The sequence below is a fragment of the Manis pentadactyla genome, chromosome 12 (assembly GCF_030020395.1).
Source record: "Manis pentadactyla isolate mManPen7 chromosome 12, mManPen7.hap1, whole genome shotgun sequence".
Taxonomy (NCBI): Eukaryota; Metazoa; Chordata; class Mammalia; order Pholidota; family Manidae; genus Manis; species Manis pentadactyla.
Genome location: NC_080030.1, coordinates 16,356,604 through 16,377,717, shown reverse-complemented (window position 1 = coordinate 16,377,717; position 21,114 = coordinate 16,356,604). Strand labels below are relative to the sequence as shown.

The 21,114-nt window shown below is 41.2% G+C and overlaps 1 pseudogene; it reads right to left on the bottom strand.

Moving 5' to 3' along the window:
• Window positions 1-17,642: 17,642 nt before the first annotated feature.
• On the bottom strand, window positions 17,643-18,686 carry LOC118921209 (olfactory receptor 7G2-like; annotated as a pseudogene).
• Window positions 18,687-21,114: the final 2,428 nt, after the last annotated feature.

Sequence of the window (21,114 nt, the reverse complement as noted above, 5' to 3'; positions counted from 1 at the left end):
TTTTTTTGAAGTATCATTGATATACAGTATTATACTGTACCACATAGTGATTTGATAGTTATGTACATTATTAAATGGTCACCTGACTAGTGCATAAAAACATTTTAGGTGGAGCACCTACTCTGGTAATGAAAGGAAAGCAGCGACACACAGCAGCAATTCACCAGAGAATTCCGCTTTATTAGGGAAAGGTGCTGGGTTATATAGGAAGGGGCATGGGGTGATTGTGGTATCACTTCTACGGGACTGGTGGCTATTGGCTAGGTGCTGGGATTAGGGGGGTGAAGGGTGATTGGGGTTCAGGTGGCGCCAGCGGGAACTGAGGACACGGAAGTGAAGCAGGAATTTCGCTATCTTCTGGGTGGGGGCCCTTCATTCCCCCCTTTCTCCTCTATGGGATTGTGGATGTTGCTTTCTCTCTGACTGCTTCCTGCTGATCGGGGGCAGAGAAGGGAGTGAGGGCTTGAGAACTGGGAGGAAAGGGTTGATAGGACTCCCCACAGTAAGGACGAGTAGATGTGGACTTCTTCAGGTTGGAAATCAATGAAGATTCCCTGTAACCATAGGTCGAGGACTTGTTGATTCTAATGGTGCTGAGAGGATACGGGTGCCAGAAGCCAGGCATCTGCGGCCATTGTTTCCAGGAACAGTTTCCAGCATAGAGAAGTGTCCATCTCAGCGTGTGGTGAGGAGGTTACGTGAGGGTGAGGGATCTTCTGTGGCTAAAAGCTGGTAGTTCCTGAGTAAAAGCTGGTTGAAAGTTTTATTAGAGATTTTACCGACTTGGAATTTGATAAACTTTACAAGACAAGAAGAGACAGGCGAGGAGAATGATTATTATAGGGCCTGCAATGGTCCAAAGCCAGGTAAGGAAGGGGTTTGTTAGTATTGAAGAGAATGCGTTGGAGAAGTAATACTGTGGGTACCGGGAGTTACCCATGTAGTGAATGGTGCAAGTCCAGAAGGGACATCCCCCATAGGTGTCTGGCCATCACCTGCAACAGGCTTATTTTTGGTCATAGAGGAAGCAGAGGTAGGGAGAATAAAGGTAGTTGCTAGTGAACACTTCGGTGGAGGGAGGAAAGTGGAGGTATAAAGGCTCGGAGCAGCCTTTCAGAGGGCAGTCTGATATGGCAATGAGGGCAGTAATTTTTGTTTGATGCTGTGTGTTAGTCTGTCTGACTTTGAATCGCCATACAAAGGAGGCTGGGGTGGCGGGGAAGACAATAGGAATGAGGAAAAAAGCGAGAGAGAGCGAGGGAGCAGTAAACGAGGAAAAAGTCATGATTCGGGTATGGATGGCAAAGGGGGTGAACGGGATTTTGGAAGAAAGAGGACAGTAAGGTCAAGAGTCTGGAGGGAGGGAGAGTCTGTAAACTTTTATAGGTTAAGAGATCCTTTAGGTGATGTGGGGACAGAATGGTAAGGGGCACCCCGAATGTCAGTTTATGAGCTTCCTTCTGCAAGAGTTGTCCAGCAGCTAATGTCCGTAGGCAGGGGGCCCATCCCTGAACTGTGGGGTCTAATTGCTTGGAAAAATAAGCTACTGGGGCAAAGGATGGGCCATAATGTTGGCCTAGGACTCCTAGAGTTTGACTGGAACTGTCATGAATGTATAATGAGAAGGGCTTCAACAAATCGGGAAGATGGAGAGCTGGGGCTTCCACAAGTGCTTGACAAAGCTTAATGAAGGAGTGTTGGGATGAGGAGGATAATGGTTCTTAGGGGGGCCCTTGCTGAGGTCGTATAGGGGTGTTACCAACAGGGAGAAGTTAGGGATCCACGCTCTAAAATACCCAGCCAGGCCTAGAAAGGAAAGGATTTCTTTCTTGGTTTTGGGAACGGGCAGGTCAGATAGGAGCCGTTTTCTGTAAAAAATCTTGGGAGGAGGGGTCCAGAGGGATAGAAAAAAAAATGCATCCTTGAAATCTAGGACTGAGAAGTGGGAAGCCGAGGCAGGGATCTGCGATAAAAGGGTGTATGGATTTGGGACTAAGGGATGGATAGGGACGATGGCCATGTTGATGAGGCGAAGGTCTTGGACGAGGCGGAAAGATTTGGTGGATTTTTTAACAGCTAATATGGGGGTATTAAACGGGGAGTGAGTGGGTCTGAGGTAATTTTTGTTTAAAAGATCTTGAATGATGGGTTGGAGGCCTATGAGGGCTGAAGAGGTTAGGGGGTATTGGGCCTGACAGATATACTGAGAGGGGTCACGTAATTTGATAGAGGCAGGAGGACATAGAGCCACGGAGGGGCTTGTAATGTCCTAAACTTTGGGATTTACAGGGTGTATGAGGGCGGAACTGGAGCTTTCATTGGGTAGAGGGGGGTCGTCGGCTATGAGGGCCATCAGAAAGGGAGTACTGGGGTCTGTGGGAGTGGATATAGTTATGGAAACATGGAGGGGAGAAAGGATGTCCCGTCCTAGTAAAGGGATGGGACACTGGGACGTATGCAGGAAAGAGTGGGAGAAAGGTATGGGATTGTCTTGGATTGTGCATGAAGGGGGGGTGTTTAATGGGATAATCTGTTTACCTCCTACCCCGACTATAGGAGTAATGGCAGGCGTGGTAGGGCCCCGGTATTCCCACAAGACTGAGAAGGTGGCTCCTGTATCTAGGAGGAAGGAGATGGGGCGACCATCTACTATTAAAGTAACCCTGGGCTCCTGTTTGGTGATGGAAATGGTCGGGCGAGAAGCCCCCAGGCCCCATCAATCTTCTTCTGCCAGCCCCACTACGGCGGGCTTAGGATGGGGGTTGTTCGTCCAGCCTCCCCTTTGGGTGGCTGGGCAATCAGACCCCCAGTGGCCCTTTTTTTGACATCTGGGTCATGGGTGGTAGGAGATCTGGGGGAGGGGCACGCCCTTGACCAATGTCCCTCTTTTCCGCACTTGAAACAAGCTCCTGGTGGGGGGGGCTTGTTTGCAGAGGAGTGCCCAGGTTGTGGTTTTATCAGCTGGGCCAACATTTGGAAATTGGCCTGATCAGCCTTTTGTTTATGGCGTTCTTTTTCCTCCTCCCGGTTATGGAAGACTTTAAAGGCCACTGTTAGGATCTCAGTCTGTGGGGTAGCGGGGCCCTGTTCTAACTTTTTGAGTTTAGCTTTAATGTCGGGGTAGCTTTGAGCTAGGAAGTATGTCATAAAGACATGTCTTCCATCAGGCGTTTCTGGGTCCAGGCTGGTAACTGTAATAGGGCTTGAGGGAGTCTGTCTAAGAACTCGGAGGGAGCTTTTGAAAATTGACTCTTTATGAGCTGCCTTTTTCAGACCTGCTGTTAAGCAGCAGGAGAAGATATCTCTAGAGCAGAGACCCTCGGTGTTGGGGGACTGAAGGGTTCTGGCTCAGTCTGTGGGGGAGAAACAGGTGATGGGGGCAAAGACGGAGAAGGCTCTTGGGACTTAGAGAGGGGCTGAAAGGCTCAGGCTTGATCTGCAGGGGGGTGAGTTGGGGGAGGAGATGGTGGTGGAGGAAGGGGGAGGGGTTGTTGTAGGAGAGGAGGGGGAAGGGAGTGAACGGGAGGCTTCTGCGCGACAGACGGCTTGCAGTCTAGGAGAACTTGGGGTGAGGCGGGGGGGAGGAGGAGGCGGCGGTGGCGATCGGGGAGGGAGGAGGAGGCAGAAAGCTTCGGTATAGGGAATCGCCTTCCATTTTTTCAGGTGCTGGCAGTAGTTAAAGAGATCGCGAGTGATAGGATAAAGAGCTCCCCCTGTGGGCCATTGGTTGTTATTGTTAGGGGGTATGTCGGCCAATCTTGGGAGCAGTATTTGTGGAGAAGTTTTGGTTTTATATCAGGCGTCAGGGAGAGGGTGGCTACATACTTGAGCAGGCATTCAAGAGGTGAGCTTCCAGGGAGGGATGAGGAGGCTCCCATGGCTAAAGGACAGAGAAGGAGACAAACAGGGGAAGACGAACGGAGACCCTCGGACTGGGAGCAGACGGCAAGGAGACAAAGGGCGTCCCCGATGATCCTTGGTGTGGTGGTCTGCAGAAACTCGTATACGAGTCGGTTTCTTAGGAAGTGTGGGTCATCACCCAGACTTCTCTAAGAAGGCAGAGTGCCGGAGTCACGAGGAACCTAGTACTAGGAATTTTCTGCGGAAGGAATTTTCGGCGGAAGGAACGGAAAGAGGGGGGGTGGAAAGGGATCGTTCTCATCCGCAAAGGAGTCACCTTGTTTATGGCTGTTGGAGGAGGGGCCTGAGGGTCCGCCGAAGTAGTGAAGGCCTAAGGCAGGGAGAGTTCCCTCCTCGTCGGGGAAGAGTGACCTGCTCCAAGGGAAAACTTACCCAAAGGCCAAAGAGGAGTGGTGAGTGTGAGGAGCCAGCGCCAGAAAAAGAGGGTGAGGACAAGCTGCTGCTAGTGTCGGGGGGAAGACGGGGCCCAGTTGGGGTGTCCCGTCTCCCAAATTTCTGCACCAGTGAAAGGAAAGGAGTGACACACAGCAGCAATTCACTGGAGAATTCCACTTTATTAGGGAAAGGTGCTGGTTTATATAGGAAGGGGCATGGGGTGATTGTGGTGTCACTTCTACAGGGCTGGTGGCTATTGACTAGGTGCTGGGATTAGGCGGGTGAGGGGTGATTGGGGTTCAGGTGGCACCAGCGGGAACCGAGGACCTGGAAGAGAAGCAGGAATTTCACTATCTTATGGGTGGCGGCCGTTCAGGTAGGACAGCCATCCCCATAAGTAATTACATTCTAATGTGAATAAGGGGTGGTAGACAGGAAACGGTGGGCTAGGCTGTACCATCCCTCTCTGTGTGCCATCATTTCTGTGTAGCCAAGCAAACATTTGTTTACCAAATATTTACTCTTTCATATTCCTGTGATTGCCTCCCTTCTCCTTTGCAATCTCAGACCCATCCCCACTTCTCCTTCCTTCACAATGACATGTAGACCCATGGTCCATACTGTCTTTGGCATTTGTAGCTATGAACTCCTCCTTCATATGAAATTTAACTTTGTTCTTACTCCTGTTATTCTGTCTCCTGTCAATCTGATTCTTAAACAAGCAGAAGAATCTTGAGCAATAGAAGAAATTTCTTCCTCCCCACATTCCAGAAAAGGCTCCATGGGGAATCAGAAACAACCTCATTGTTGGCTTGGAATGTGCATATCAAGAAACCCAAGTCCAATTTAGGTGGGAAAACCTACTATTTTTTTAAGAGGGTATAAATATTTATAAATACAGTTAAGGTGTTTTAAGCAATGTTTCCTAGTAAGAGTCACCGGGCACCATCAAAAATACATTATCATCTTACATTAAGTTTTGTTAAAGAAATAAAATAACACGTGTATATTTGATGGTCCCTCTCCCTCCCACTTTATTTTCCACATTCTTGATAATATTTCCCCTCCCAGAGGAAACCACTACATTGACCTTGATATGCGCTATTTCCCCCTGCGTTTTCAGTATATTTCATGTGACAGTGGGGTGGGTTCAGGAAACACTACCCCAAATATTGCATCTTGGCATATCAAAAATTTTAAGCCAAAGGAGGTTCTTAAAATATCAGAAGCAAGAAGTTCACTCAGACATTCTCCAGCATGTTTTCCCTGAGACAAGCCACAAAACCTTCATGTGAGCTCTCCTGGTTGGCAAAGGCAATGAGTATCCTTGTATCCAAAGGCAAGGGGCACAGAGAAGAGCTCCGAGAAAGGTGGCCTGCTCGGTGCCGCCCATACCCTGTGACCTCACATACTTCCACACGACTTTCCACTCTTCATCAGACCTAGCACACAGATAATCATGTCTGTTTCTTCTGGTCTTCATTTCCTATAAATGCCCCCATTTCACATAAAACATACACTAAATAATTGTGTATGCTTCTTTTCTATTAATATTTGTCAGTTTAATTTTCAGACCCAGTCAGGGGACCTAAGAATAAAGCAAATCTTTTTCCTCCCTGTTTTGTCAAGGTGTTTCAGGTTTGACAAGATCACTATGGATTCAGTGAGAATGAGGAATAACAACAGAATATTCTTGGGGAAAAGTGTTTATTACCCAGATTTATTCTCAATGTGATACTCCAAGTACTAGAATTATGTCTGCAATAAACAGTTCTGCAGGTCTGTAATCCTCCTTCATCTCTGCCTCCATTCAGGGCATCCAGAGCACTGGGCAGAGCAATTTATATAGTGACTCAGTCAAAATAGTTTATTGTCTATGGGTGTGGGAGCAGTAGCCTGACAGAGGGTCAATTACCTCATCAAGTAGTTTAGGTTCAGGTGAGGATCCTGGCCAAGGGAACTTTAAGTTTCCCCACACTCCCTTATGATACTACCCATAATATATCCGTATTCTGTATTTCAGTTCTTTATATGCTGAAAAGGTCATTTAAAACTGGCGTTTAGGGTGATAGGATTAAAGATAGTGCCGTGAGAGGAGAGACAGAGGCTTCCTCCTCAAACTGGATACAGTTAGAAAATTTAATTGGTGCAACTAATCCTGAGAGAGCAACAGGAAAGAGGACGGCGTCAGACTGCACACACCTGGAGAAAAGAGCAGACCTCAGCGAACTGGTAATGTACAGAAGCTGTGGCTCTGTGGGATCTGAGCCCCTGCCCCACCCCAGCTCACCAGCAGGAGGAAGAGAAATGGAGCAGGGAGGGAGTGGAAGGCTTGGGACTGCTGAATACCTAAATATAGAGATCTGCTCTGGGAGCACAAACCTACATTTCATGGTGCTTTCAAGGGACTCACATGACTACTGGTTTGGAAAGTTAATGCAGGCAGAGGTCCTGGGGAGGCTGGGATTCCAGCTGCTTGTGGAAAGCAGGTATCCATATCTGGCTGCTCTGGGATAAAAACATACCTGTGTGACTGGCCCACTAGCTCAGGCAGTGGAGACCAGCATAGCAGCCGGGAGGCAGGGAACAGCTCTTTCCTCACTCCAGGCACCATTACAGCTCCCCTGCGACCCCCGGTATTGCTTCAGGGGCTGAGCAGCTCCAGAATAGAGCTTCTGGACACTAGAGGGCGCCATATACAAACATGAAACGCCAAAGGAACCTGGTCCAGAGTAAAATTATTAATACAACTCCAGAGAAAGATTTAAATGATATGGACCTTGTGACTCTTCCTGAAAGGGAGTTCAAAATAAAAATCATCAACATCCTAATGGAGGTATGGAAAGACATCCAAGAACTCAGGAATGAATTCAGGTCAGAGATCCAATCGTTGAAGAACATGATGGAGGGTATTAAAAGCAGGTGGATACAGTGGAGGAGACAATAAATGAAATAGAAACTAGAGAAGAGGAATACAAAGAAGGAGAGGCACAGAGAGAAAAAAAGGATCTCTAAAAATGAAAGAATATTGAGAGATCTGTGACCAAACCAAGCAAACAATATTCTCATTATAGGAATACCAGAAGACAAAGAAGAGACAGAAAGGTATAGAAAGTGTCTTTGAGGAGGTAGTTGCTGAAAACTTCCCCAATCTGGGGAAGGAGATAGTCTCTCAGACAATGGAGATCCACAGATCTCCCAACACAAGGGACCCAAGCAAGACAACACCAAGACACATAGTAATTAAAATGGGAAAGATCAAGGATAAAGACAGACTGTTAAAAGAAGCCAGAGGCAGAAATAAGATCACATACAAAGGAAAGCCCATCAGGTTAACATCAGACTTCTCAGCAGAAACCTTGCAGGCCAGAAGGAAGTGGCACGATGTATTTAATGCCATGAAGCAGAAGGGCCTAGAACCAAGATAACTTTATCTGGCAAGATTATCATTTAAATTTGAACGAGGGATTAAACAATTTCCAGAAAAGCAAAATCTGAAAGAGTTTACCTCCAACAAACCATCTCGGCAGTCTATTTTGGAGGGACTGCTATAGATGGAAGTGGTCCTAGGGTTGGATAGCTGTCACCAGCGGTAGTAAAACCATGGTAGGAAGGTTGGAGCAGCTGATTGCGAGGCAAATGCAAAATTAAATTGACTATCCCCAAAGTCAATCAAGGGATAAACGAAAAGTACAGAATTTGATACCTAATATATAAAGAATGAAGGAGAAAGAAAAAGGAGGAGAAATAAAAAATAACCTTTAGATTGTGTTTGTAACAGCATACTAAGTGAGTTAAGCTAGACTCTAAGATAGTAAGGAAAGTGACCTGGAACCTTTGGTAACCACGAATCTAAAGCCTGAAACGGGAATGAATACATAACTGTGGATAATCACCCTAAATGTAATTGGACTGAATGCACCAATCAAAATACATAGAGTCACTGAATGGATAATAAAACAAGACCATCTATATGCTGCTTACAAGAGACTCACCTCAAGCCCAAAGAAATGCACAGACTAAAAGTCAAGGGTAGAAAAAGATATTTCATGCAAACAATAGGGAGAAAAAAGCAGGTGTTGCAGAACTAGTAGCAGACAAAATAGACTTCAAAATAAAGAAAGTAACAAGGGATAAAGAAGGACATTACAGAATGATAAAGGGGTCAGTCCAACAAGAGTATATAACCATTATAAATATATATGCACCCAACACAGGAGCACCAGCTTATGTGAAACAAATAATAACAGAATTAAAGGAGGAAATAGAATGCAACACATTCATTTTGGGAGAACTCAACACACCACTCACTCCAAGAACAGATCCACCAGACAGAAAATAAGTAAGGAAACAGAGGCACTGAACAACACACTAGAACAGATGGACCTAATAGACATCTATAGAACTCTACACCCAAAAGCAACAGGATGCACATTCCTCTCAAATGCACATGAAAAGTTCACCAGAATAGATCACATACTAGGCCACAAAAAGAGCCTCAGTAAATTCCAAAACATTGAAATCCTACCAACCAACTTTTCAGACCACAAACGTATAAAACTAGAAATAAATTGTACAAAGAAAGCAAAAAGGCTCATAAACACATTGAGGCTTATCAATACGCTTCTAAATAGTCAATGGATCAATGGCCAAATTAAAATGAAGATCCAGCAATATATGGAAATAAATGACAACAACAACACAGAGCCCCAACTCCTGTTGGATGGAGCTAAAGCAGTCTTAAGAGGAAAGTATATAGCAATCCAAGCATATTTAAAGAAGGAAGAACAAACCCAAATGAATAGTCTAACATGGCAATTATGAAAACAGGAAAAAGAAGAACAAATGAGGCCTAAACTCAGCATAAAGAGGGACATAATAAAGATCAGAGAAGAAATAAACAAAATAGAAAAAAATAAAAAAATTAATGAAACCAAGAGCTGGTTTTTTGAGAAAATAAACAAAATAGATAAGCCTCGAGCCAGACTTATTAAGAGAAAAAGAGAATCAACACACATCAACAGAATCAGAAAGAAGAAAGGAAACACCACAATGGACCCAACAGAAATAAAACGAATTATTAGAGACGACTATGAAAACCAACATGCTAAGAAGCTGGAAAACCTAGAAGAAATGGACAACTCTCTAGAAAAATACAACCTTCCAAAACTGACCAAGGAAGAAACACAAAATCTAAACAAACCAATTACGAGCAGAGAAATTGAAGTGCTAATCAAAATAGTATGCAAGAGAAAAACCCCCAGGTGAGATGGATTTACCTCAGAATTTTAGCACACATACAAAGAAGATATAATACCCATTCTCCTTAAAGTTATCCAAAAAATAGAAGAGGAGGGAATACTCCCAAACTCATTCTATGAAGCCAACATCACCTAATACCAAAACTAGGCAAAGACCCCACCAAAAAAGCAAATTACAGACCAATATCCCTGATAAATGTAGATTCAAAAATCCTCAATAAAATATTAGCAAACCGAATTCAAAAATATATCAAAATGATCATACACAATGACGAAGTGGGATTCATCCCAGGGATGCAAGGATGGTACAACATTCGAAAATCCGTCAACATCATCCACCACATAAACAAAATGAAGGACAAAACCACATGATCATCTCCATAGATGCTGAAAAAGCATTCGACAAAATTCAACATCCATTCATGATAAAAAATCTCAGCATAATGGATATAGAGGACAAGTACCTCAACCTAATAAAGACCATATATGATAAACACGCAGCTGACATCATACTGAAAAGCAAGAAGCTGAAAGCTTTTCCTCTGAGATTGGGAACAAGAAAGGGATGTGCACTCTCCCCATTGTTATTTAACATAGTACTGGAGGTCCTAGTCATGCCAATCAGACAAAACAAATAAATACAAGGATTCCAGATTGGTAAAGAAGAAGTTAAACTGTCACTATTTGCAGATGACATGATATTGTACATAAAAAACCATAAAGACTCCACTCCAGAACTACTAGAACTGATATTGGAATACAGCAAAGTTGCAGGAAACAAAATTAACACACAGAAATCTGTAGCTTTCCTGTACACTAACAATTAACCAATAGAAAGAGAAATCAGGAAAACAATTCCATCCACAATTGCATCCAAAAGAATGAAATACCCAGGAATAAACATAACCAAAGAAGTGAAAGACCTATACACAGAAAACTATAAGACACTCTTAAGAGAAATTAAAGAGGACACTAACAGAAGGAAACTCATCCCATGCTCTTGGATAGGAAGAATTAATATAATCAAAATGGCCATCCTGCCCAAAGCAATATACAGATTTGATGCAATCCCTCTCAAATTACCAACAGCATTGTTCAACAAACTGAAGCAAATAGTTCAAAAATTCATATGGAAACACCAAAGACCCCGAATAGCCAAAGCAATCCTGAGAAAGAAGAATAAAGTGTTGGGGATCTCACTCCCCAACTTCAAGCTCTACTACAAAGCCACAGTAATCAAGACAATTTGGTACTGGCACAATAACAGAGCCACAGACCAGTGGAACAGATTAGAGACTCCAGACATTATCTCAAACATATATGGTTAATTAATATTCGATAAAGGAGCCATGGATATACAATGCGGAAATGACAGTCTTTTGAACAGATGGTGCTGGCGAAACTGGACAGCTACATGTAAGAGAATGAAACTGGATCACTGTCTAACCCCATACACAAAAGTAAATTCAAAATGGATCAAAGACCTGAATGTAAGTCATGAAACCATAAAACTCTTAGAAAAATACATAGGCAAAAATCTCTTGGACATAAACATTATCGACTACTTCATGAACATATCTCCCCGTGAAAGGAAAACAAAAGCAAAAATGAACAAGTGGGACTATATCAAGATGAAAAGCTTCTGTACAGCAAACAACACCATCAATAGAACAAAAAGGTACCCTACAGTATGGGAGAATATATTCGAAATGACAGATCCGATAAAGGCTTGACATCCAAAATATATAAAGAGCTCACGCACCTCAACAAACAAAAAGCAAATAATCCAATTAAAAAATGGGCAGAGGAGCTGAACAGACAGTTCTCCAAAGAAGAAATTAAGATATCCAACAGACACATGAAAAGATGCTCCACATTGCTAGTTATCAGAGAAATGCAAATTAAAACCACAATGAGATATCACCTCACACCTGTAAGGATGGTTACTATCCAAAAGACAAACAACAACAAATATTGGTGAGGTTGTGGAGAAAGGGGAACCCTCCTACACTGCCGGTGGGAATGTAAATTAGTTCAACCATTGTGGAAAGCAGTGTGGAGGTTCCTCAAAATGCTCAAAATAGACTTACCATTTGACCCAGGAATTCCACTTCTAGGAATTTACCCTAAGGAGGCAGCACTCCAGTTTGAAAAAGAGAGATGCACCCCTATGTTTATCTCAGCACTATTTACATTAACAAAGAAATGGAAGCAACTTAAGTGTCCATCAGTAGATGAATGTAAAAGAAGATGAGGTTCATATACACAACTGAATATTATTCAGCCATAAGAAGAAAACACCCTACCATTTGCAACAACATGGATGGAGCTAGAGGGTATTATGCTCAGTGAAATAAGCCAAGTGGAGAAAGAGAAATACCAAATGATTTCACTCTTCTGTGGAGTATAAGAACAAGAGAAAAACTGAAGGAACAAAACAGCAGCAGAATTAAAGAACCCAAGCATGGACTAACAGTTACTAAAGGGAAAGAAACTGGGGAGAATGGGATTGTAGGGAGGGATAAGGGTGGGGAAGAGTTAAGGGGGTATTATGATTACCATGTATAATGTAGGGGTTGGGGGCAATGGGAGGGCTGTGCAACAGAGAGAAGACAAGTAGTGATTCTACAACATCTTACTATGCTGATGGACAGTGACTGTAATGGGGTTTCTGCGGGGCACTTGCTGTAGGGAGAGAATGATAAACATAATACACTTCATATAATTGTAGATTAATGATGACAAAATAAAGAAAGAAACAAACAAAAAATTGGTGTTTAATACATTTTGTGATTCATCACTCTTGGTACATTTCACTCTGGGTCATCAAATTTAACTGTGTGATGTATCTCTTATGACATAATTTTCTCTTTTCAATTAGGCATTTTGATGGGCACATACATATTACACATGTAGGTATATTCCTATGCATATGCATGTATATGCACATAATTTGTTTACATATATGTGTATAATATATGCATATTATGTAGATACATACATACATATACATATTTATGTAAGAACAATTTGAAATAAACTCTGGAAAAAAATTCATGACTGGTGGTGTGAAAAGTGAAGGAGGGAAATGGAATAGAACATAAAGAATTTATCTTCTATCTGAATTTTGACATTAGGAAGATAAATTGAATGGGAACATGTTTATATTTGTAAATTTTGTTTTTTTTGCTCCTATTCTGTACAACTCGGCATCTCTAAGTATCTCACATGCTAATAGGGATACCAGGGGAGGGCAGGTGTAGCCTGTAGGGTCAGCTTGGTTGTCTACATTGTTCCCCTTCCTCTTCATCACTGGGAAGAGGAAACGAACAGAGACATGCCCCATAAAGTTATCAGGGAGAGAAAAAGAATGCAAACGTAAGAAGAAATTGACCAGGCTCCCTATGGTCTTCGACTAGTAGACAAAGACCTCTCCCTCTCTGCTCCCAAACATGACCAAGGAGAATTCCTATTACCTGAATTAGAAGACTAAAGGGAAATAATTTAGTGCTCCCCAGGATGCTGAGATATAAAAATCAGGCTTTGTCTGTGCAAAGTCATTTTCCCTAGGATGTGGCTCCGTTATGCTATATACTGAAAATCACAGAAAAGAAACAACAGACCCCAAATGGAGTTATTTGTCCCCCATGACAGCAAATCCAGACTTGGTTATAGTATCAACCTGTCCCAAGAACGTGACCTCTTAACAGTTGGTCTGAGTATTCCTTACCAACACTAGGGAGGTAATATGCACAATAAACCCTGCCAGACCCTTCTCCCAAAAGAGATGCCCTGGCCTGAAATGAACCATCTTTTTTTTCTTTTCCTAATAACTTCCTTACCCTGCACTCGTGCCTATAAAACCTCCCACCTCTCTACCTGCTGGATGGGATGCAGTCAATGACTTGCTTGATAAAACAATTAGGTCTTCAAATGACCTCAACTGAATTTTGCCTTTTAACATGCCCAGTGTACAAACGGACAGTTTATTTATCACAGAAGTGAAGTGGGATTAAGGTAACAGGATGGACTATTTATTAAAAGGTACAGAGCCATAAAAATGAACTTTATTCCTGCCTCATATCAAAGAAAAAACTAAATTGCAGATGGATAGTTTTGTAGCCAAAACTGCAAATTCTTCAGATTCAAGTAACTAGGGATTTCACAAATAAAGGTATTATGAAAAATATGGACAAAGTTAGCTATATCAAAACTAAGCAGTTCTGTTCATTCATAAAACTCTATGAAGGATATGCAAAAGCAAACCACACAGCTAAAGAATCAGCAATGCATATGGGTAGGAAGAATTAATATTGTCAAATGACTATCCTGCCCAAAGCAATTTAGAGATTCAGTGCTATCCCTTTGAAAATTATAACAGCACGTTTCAATGAACCAGAGCAAATAGTTCTTAAATTCATATGCAACCAAAAAAGACCCAAATAGTCAAAGTAATCCTGAGAAAGAAGAACAAAACTGGGGGATTATGCTCCCTGACTTCAAGCTATATGACAAAGCAATAGTAATTAGAACGGTATGGTACTGACAGAAGATTAGACACGTCTATCAACAGGAAAAAAAAGAGAGAACTCGGATGTAAATGCATGCATATATGGTCAATTAATATAGGACAAAGGGGCCATGAATATACAATGCTGAAAAGATAGCCTTTCAATAATTTTTGTTGGGGAACAGCTACGTGTAAGAGAATATAATTTGATTACTGCCTAACTTCATACACAAGGTCAACTCAAAATGGATCAAAGACCTGAATTCCAGACATTTAACCATAAAACTCTTAGAAGAAAGCAAAGGAAAACACATCTTGATCAAAAGTAGAGAGCAATATTTTTCCAGACACATTACCTCAGGCGAGAGAAACAAAATCCAAAGTGAACAAGTAGGAATACATCAAACTAAAAAGCTTCTGCACAGCAAAGGACACCATCAACAGACCAAAAGGTAACCTACAAAGTGGGAGAATTCATTCATAAATGATTTCCATAAGGAAAACATGGTAAATATACACAATTGAATTTTATTCTGCCATGAAGAAAGAAAGAAATCCTACCATAAGCAATAACGTAGATGGTTCTGGAGGGTATTATGCTAAGTGAACATGCCACATGGAGAAAAACAAATAATATGATTTCACTTATTGGTGGAATCTAAAATCAAAACAAAAAATTGCAGTAGATTAATTGCAGTAGACACAGAGAAGAAACTGGTGGGTACCATGGGGGCGTGGTTGGGGTAGGTGGAAAGAGAGAGTGAACGGGATAAACAGCACGGAAATTCTCAATGATAATATAAGTTGGTCACAGGGATTGTAGTATAGCATAGATTCTGCAACATCTTTTTATGAATGCAGATAGTAACTGTACTAGCTGGGGTGAGGATTTAATATTGTGGGTAACTGTTGATGCACTGTATTTTCTACTTGAAAACAACATAAATTGTGTATCAGCTATACTTCAATATAAAATTATAATAAACTGAATCAATGTTGATAAGTCAACTAAGGGAAAAATTGAGAATTAAACAATGAGGTTTCAATAAGCTAGAGTAACGTGATAACTCTTTAAGAATAAATGGGTGGGCTAAATTATTGCTACTTCAGGAAGATAAGTGAATGGCCTCCTCCTCTACCATTTTGTTGGTATCATTCTCTGAGCACACTCTGGTATGTACTCTATAAACAGTAAGGACTAAGCATGAACAGATATTTCACTATCATTGTACAATTCCACAACCAATGTTTCCCAATTTCATAATAGTTGCATCCACATATACTTACAGGCTAAAGATCAAAATTGTGGGTCTTGCAGTCAATAATGTTGCAGTAAATATCAAATTGTCATAAAAGTGGTTAACCTGTGGTACAATATACTATTGGGATTCAAACTAAAATAGGAAATGGGACTTGTTTGTTACCACAATAAATTTAGTTTCAGCTGACTGATGCAATACAGTAATTGAGAAATACGATATTGGTGCAGGATAGAAATCAGACCTCCTGTTCTGAAAACAACATCCAGAAAAATACCAATGCATAGATGAGCAGTATACTTATTACTGATTGACATTATGGTGAGTTGATGGACATTGTAATAAAAATGTTTCAGATATAAAACAGATTTGGACTTCTATCTCACACCAAACATAAAAATTAATTTCACATAGCCTTATGCCTCATGTAAAAGGCTAACATATCTGTCCATTAGAATGTATTAAGTAGGGATTACAGTATGAAAGCCTATTGAGCAAAATCATCAGGGAAAATATTGATAAACTAACTATTTCAAAATTCAGCATAATTATGCATCACAAATATTGGAGATAAAGCCCATGAAAAATGAGCCACTCACCTAAGGAATAGATTCTCTATGCATAAAATCAGAAAGGATGGCTTATCAATTGAATAAAGACCTCTTTATGTATAAGAAATTGATAAAAATCTCCATGTAAATATGGAAGATACTGTATATGACAGACATGGATTTCAATGAAAATACGATAGATCATGGATTTCACACAAGGGGGAAAATAAATGGCCCATGTATGTGAAAATGCTTCCCCTCATAATAAGAGAAATATAAGTTAATTAAATATTTCACAGCCCTTCATCAGACGAATGAAAACATTTTGGTGGATACAATGTGTGGATAAATTGGTCCAACGGCTCAGGAAAACTCCTGGGAACTACAAAAAGGAGGAAGGATACTCCCAATAGTCAATAATCGCACCCAAGCAGTAAAACATTCTCTGATTTATGCCAGGAGATATGAAAGAAAATATTCAAACAGATTTATTCATAGTAGGACAAAGTATTTCCCCAAAATTTAATCAGCATCAGAAGCCCTGTATCTTTTTATCATAACGATACGTAATATAGAGAGCATTGAAATAAACAAATAGTTGGTAAACACAATAACACATACGAATCTCAGACGTACAATGAGGAGAATAACAACCAAGAAGTCATATTCATTCATTGTGTTGAAACTTTAACAAGGTCACAAAGAAGCAAATCTTCACAATACATTCTACACATGTACATACAAAAGCAATAAAAAGTTGCATAAAGCTAAATACATGACTTTTTTGTAAGGCAAAATGTACAAAATGAAAATTAAGTGTTGGCTGCCTCAAAATGATTTCTCTGCATGGTTACACTGGTAGCACCTTCTCTCTGTGTCTTCTCCATATCAGTCTGTATTTAGGGATACACATGATTACATTCACTGTCCATCCATCCAGATAATCCAGCTGAAGGTGCCTCACTGAAAATTTTCTTTTTCTAAATAGGTACCACTGACTCTATTATCATACAAATTAATATTTATATCATATCACAGTAAGGAGAATTAGGATGTTATGACATATCTTGAAGAACAGCATTCACTCATGACATATACATCTTCTGGTGATGTTATGCAAAGGTAAAGCATAAAACTTAGAAAGGAGAGGACAGTCAGGCTTTTGTCTCTGGCTATTATGTCGAAAATGATATATGTATCTACTTCTCACTGATGAATCTCAAATATCACACAATCATCAAAACCACTCAGATAACATAATTGTATCAATTTTATATTTAATGTAAATTAGTATAGTGGAGGCTAACGTAGACTTGGAAGTAAATGCTTTACAAATGACTAGTCTGAGTACTAAATTGGAGTTTGAAAGGTGAACTCCCTTGCCCCAGTGCATGCCTAAATCTGGGATGCAACCGGCATGGTCGTAACCACAGATCAGACAAAAGCTAGTCTCTAGAAATGACTGCAGTCTGCCTTCAGTACTTTCCCCATCCTATCCACTTTCAATAATTTCCCTCGTTTGGAGAGCAATTGACAAAAAATATCACTAAACTAGAACTCCTGACTCAGCTTTGGTTGTGTGGGTCCAGAGCAAAGAAAGTGAATTTAGAAAACTGAGGTCATTCTCAATCATCATGGAGCAGAACAAAAGGTATCATCACAAGTCAAGCCATTGCTGAGGTGCACGTGGACATGGAGTGATCTGATAATGTTAGAGCCTCACGGAGGTGGAAGAAACAGGCATCTGGCCCGCTCAGGAATCCAGTCAATTTGAGTCGTTCAAGAAAAACAAGCCCAAAGCAGGTGAACGCATTAAAGACAGATGTATCCTAGTAATTATTTTCCTCAAGGCTCCCTTCATGTCCCTGTTCCTCAGGCTGTAGATGAAAGGGTTCATCATCTGGGGAACCATGATGTACATCAGTGAAGCCACTGCAGCCTTTCTGGAAGAGTCAGTAACTGCAGAGGTAATGTACACCCCAAAACCTGTCACAGAGAACAAGGACACAGCTGAGAGGTGAGACCCACAGGTGGAAAAGTATTTATGCTTACACTCCACTGAGGGCATTCTCAAAATTGAAGAGAGAATCTTTGTATAAGAGAAAATGATCCCAGATACAGGACTACCCGCAAATAGGCTGCCTACAAAGTATATCAGGAAATTATTGATGAGGGTGTCAGAGCAGGCCAGCTTAATGACCTAAGCAAGTTCACAGAAGAAGTGGGGGATTTCCCTGTTTGTGCAGAAGGACAGCCTCAGCACCAACAGACTGTGGAGCAGGGCATCCCCAGTGCTAAGGAGCAGAGAGAGCAGAATCAGCATAGCACAGGGGCAGGGGGTCATGATGACCATGTACCTCAGTGGATGGCAGATGGCCACATAGCCGTCATAGGCCATTGCTGCAAAGTGACAGTTTTCAAAACCAACAAAAATTAAGACAAAGCCAATCTGTGCAATGCAGCCAATGTAGCTAATGTGCTGATTCACTCTGTTAATATTCACCAGCATCTGGGGGGCTGTCGTTGTGCTTATACAGATGTCATTAAAAGACAGGATGCAGAGGAAGAAGTACATGGGGGTGTGGAGGTGGGTGTCAGAGCTGACAGCCAGGATGATGATCAGGTTCCCCAGGATAGTGACCAGGAACATAGACAGGAACAGCCCGAAGAGGAATGGTTGCAGTTCTGGATCATCTGTCAATCCCACAAGGAGGAATTCTGGAACATCTGTGTGATTCATGTTCTTGATGAATGTGATGTGTAAGAGGTAGTGAAAAAATGAAAATAGTTTCTGGTCTAACAGCAGCATAATCCACTGGGAACTTGTTAGAAATGAAAATTTCCTGTGCATAAACTCAGGGGTGAGGACCAGAAATGCATGTTTCAACAAGCCATACAGATGAATTTGAACATGCTAATATTTGAGAATCAGTGCTTAAATCAAAACAAACCTCTATGTATATTGTAAACGCAGATATATATTCAGATCTGCCCCTCTGCTAATTTCTCCCTCCATCTCCATCTCTCACACTATTTCTTTCCTGTCTTTCCGTTAATGATCCAAAATCTTAGACATCACCAAATCCATTGTACACATCGTGCCAAGTGCTGAGACTGACACCAAGAATAAGACATGGCATATCCTTTAGAAACATCCCATGCCTTCAAACAAACAGGACAAGAATAATGTTATGACATCTGCATCTAGAACAATGTTCCCCAATAGTTGGCATTCCTCAAAATCATCTGTAAGACTGGTCACATTACAGATGCTTTAGTACATACTAACCCATTTACCCATGAGGACAGTTGGGTAAGTTGAGGCAAGGTCATGGACAGGAAGTATGGTCGGTGCACGGTAAAGACTGGGTCTCAGACTAGACCACGTGTCTGCTGAGTTGACTCTCTCGAACAATCTCTCTTAATGCCCCTGATGACACAGAACCAGCCTTTATTATCATACAGATTTCACAATTTCATTTAACATTTTTAACATTTTAATTCTGAGCAATGTCCAAACACTTTTCCAGTTCCTGCAAGGTATGTCTACCTCTACCCATGAAGTAGCATGTAGCAGGCCAAAGCATCCATCCAAGTATATGCTCTGCTCCTGGCAAAGAGAAGAAATGCTGCCCATCAACCTGAAGCTTGTAAGACACCCCGGTTGAAACGGTCCTCATCTGCCTTAATGGTTCATTCTACAAGAAGCAGAGCACTATGTCGGAGAGATTCTCGGTCTCACCCTAATAGGATGTCTTCCCCTAAGTTGATAGTGTCATATCGTTAAGAAAAACAGTTAAATCTGAGAAAGAATAAATTGTATTGGCATATAGGAAAACAACAATCTGTAGGTCCTTGAAGACCAAGACAAGATAATGCAGAAAAATATGCTATTTACAAGCCAATCGAGTGACCTAAAGGATGGTCTCTGTGAAGTCGTGGTCCTCGCTCACCTGGGGAGCCTGCAGTGGCCATGACAGCTCTAATCATTTGGAGGATTACTTGAACTCAAACAGTGATCTCAGTCCAGACCAGCACTTGCTTTGTGAAGTGGGAGCACTGTCTCTGCAGAGGCCTCGTGTCCTCACTTGTGTAACGGGAACCCTCATCAGACCTTATGGGGATGTTACAATGATGAGCGATGAATAGAAACACATCCAGCATGGCAGTGAGCACAGGGCACCCCCACCCTGACATTTCCTATAGTGGTTCTCTTTTTCTGCCATGAACAGCAGTTCCCAGCATGTTTCACTCATCAGAAGAAAGCAATGGGATCGGCAAGAAGAAGTAAACAATCAAGAAGAACATCCCAACTGTGACAACAGCAAATATCAGGAAAGACATTATGAGCTGCAAGTCCAGCTGGGAACTTTAATCATGCAAAAAGGGAATTAAGGAAACATTGGTGGTATCATTATTCATCTGGCAGGACAGAAGATGAACTGCACAGCAATTTTAATGAATCAACTAATAAAAATAAATAGATGTAGGAATGAACACAAATATTGAAAACATATTGGAGGAGAACATGTATGACAAAAGGCTGTACATGAGATATTTTTAACATTTTTTAATCCTGCATAGATGTGCTTATTTTTGTTATGAATTATTCAAGAGAAACGAATGTACAAAGATACCAATGAAGAGCTTGGTACCCACCAGTCAACATTATCAAAGTCACACACATCAAAAAATTTTGTCTTTATTACCGCATTTAGTAGGTATACTTGAAGAGCTTGTATCATGTATTTACACAATCCTCATTCTTTTCCTTCCCTGAGGAACCACAACACTAACTGAATATACAGGTCTCATCTGCACATTTTACTACATTTAATACTATGATGCCACAAACATTGTACTGTTTTAAATTTTAAAAGCTATTTGTGAACATGACCCCAGTGAACATGTCACGTACAGTTGACTCCTTGATAACTATTTTTTATTAATCTCGATATTCAGTTCTGCTCCATTAATTTAAATACCAGACAGAAATCAACTATAGTTAAATTGCAAACAAAAGAAAAATTATAAAATTTAGAAAACCAGGAAGTGACTTACCATATAGATACTTCACAATTTGTTTCTCCATTCCCTCTTTGACAGGAGTTACAGTAACTGGCTTTTATTCTTATGAGTATTTATGACATAGGTACAGTCAAAAGCCATGTGCGATGGAAGCCATATATCCAAAATAATATGCCTTCAGGACAGGTAGAGGCGAAAGTGTGGCGAAT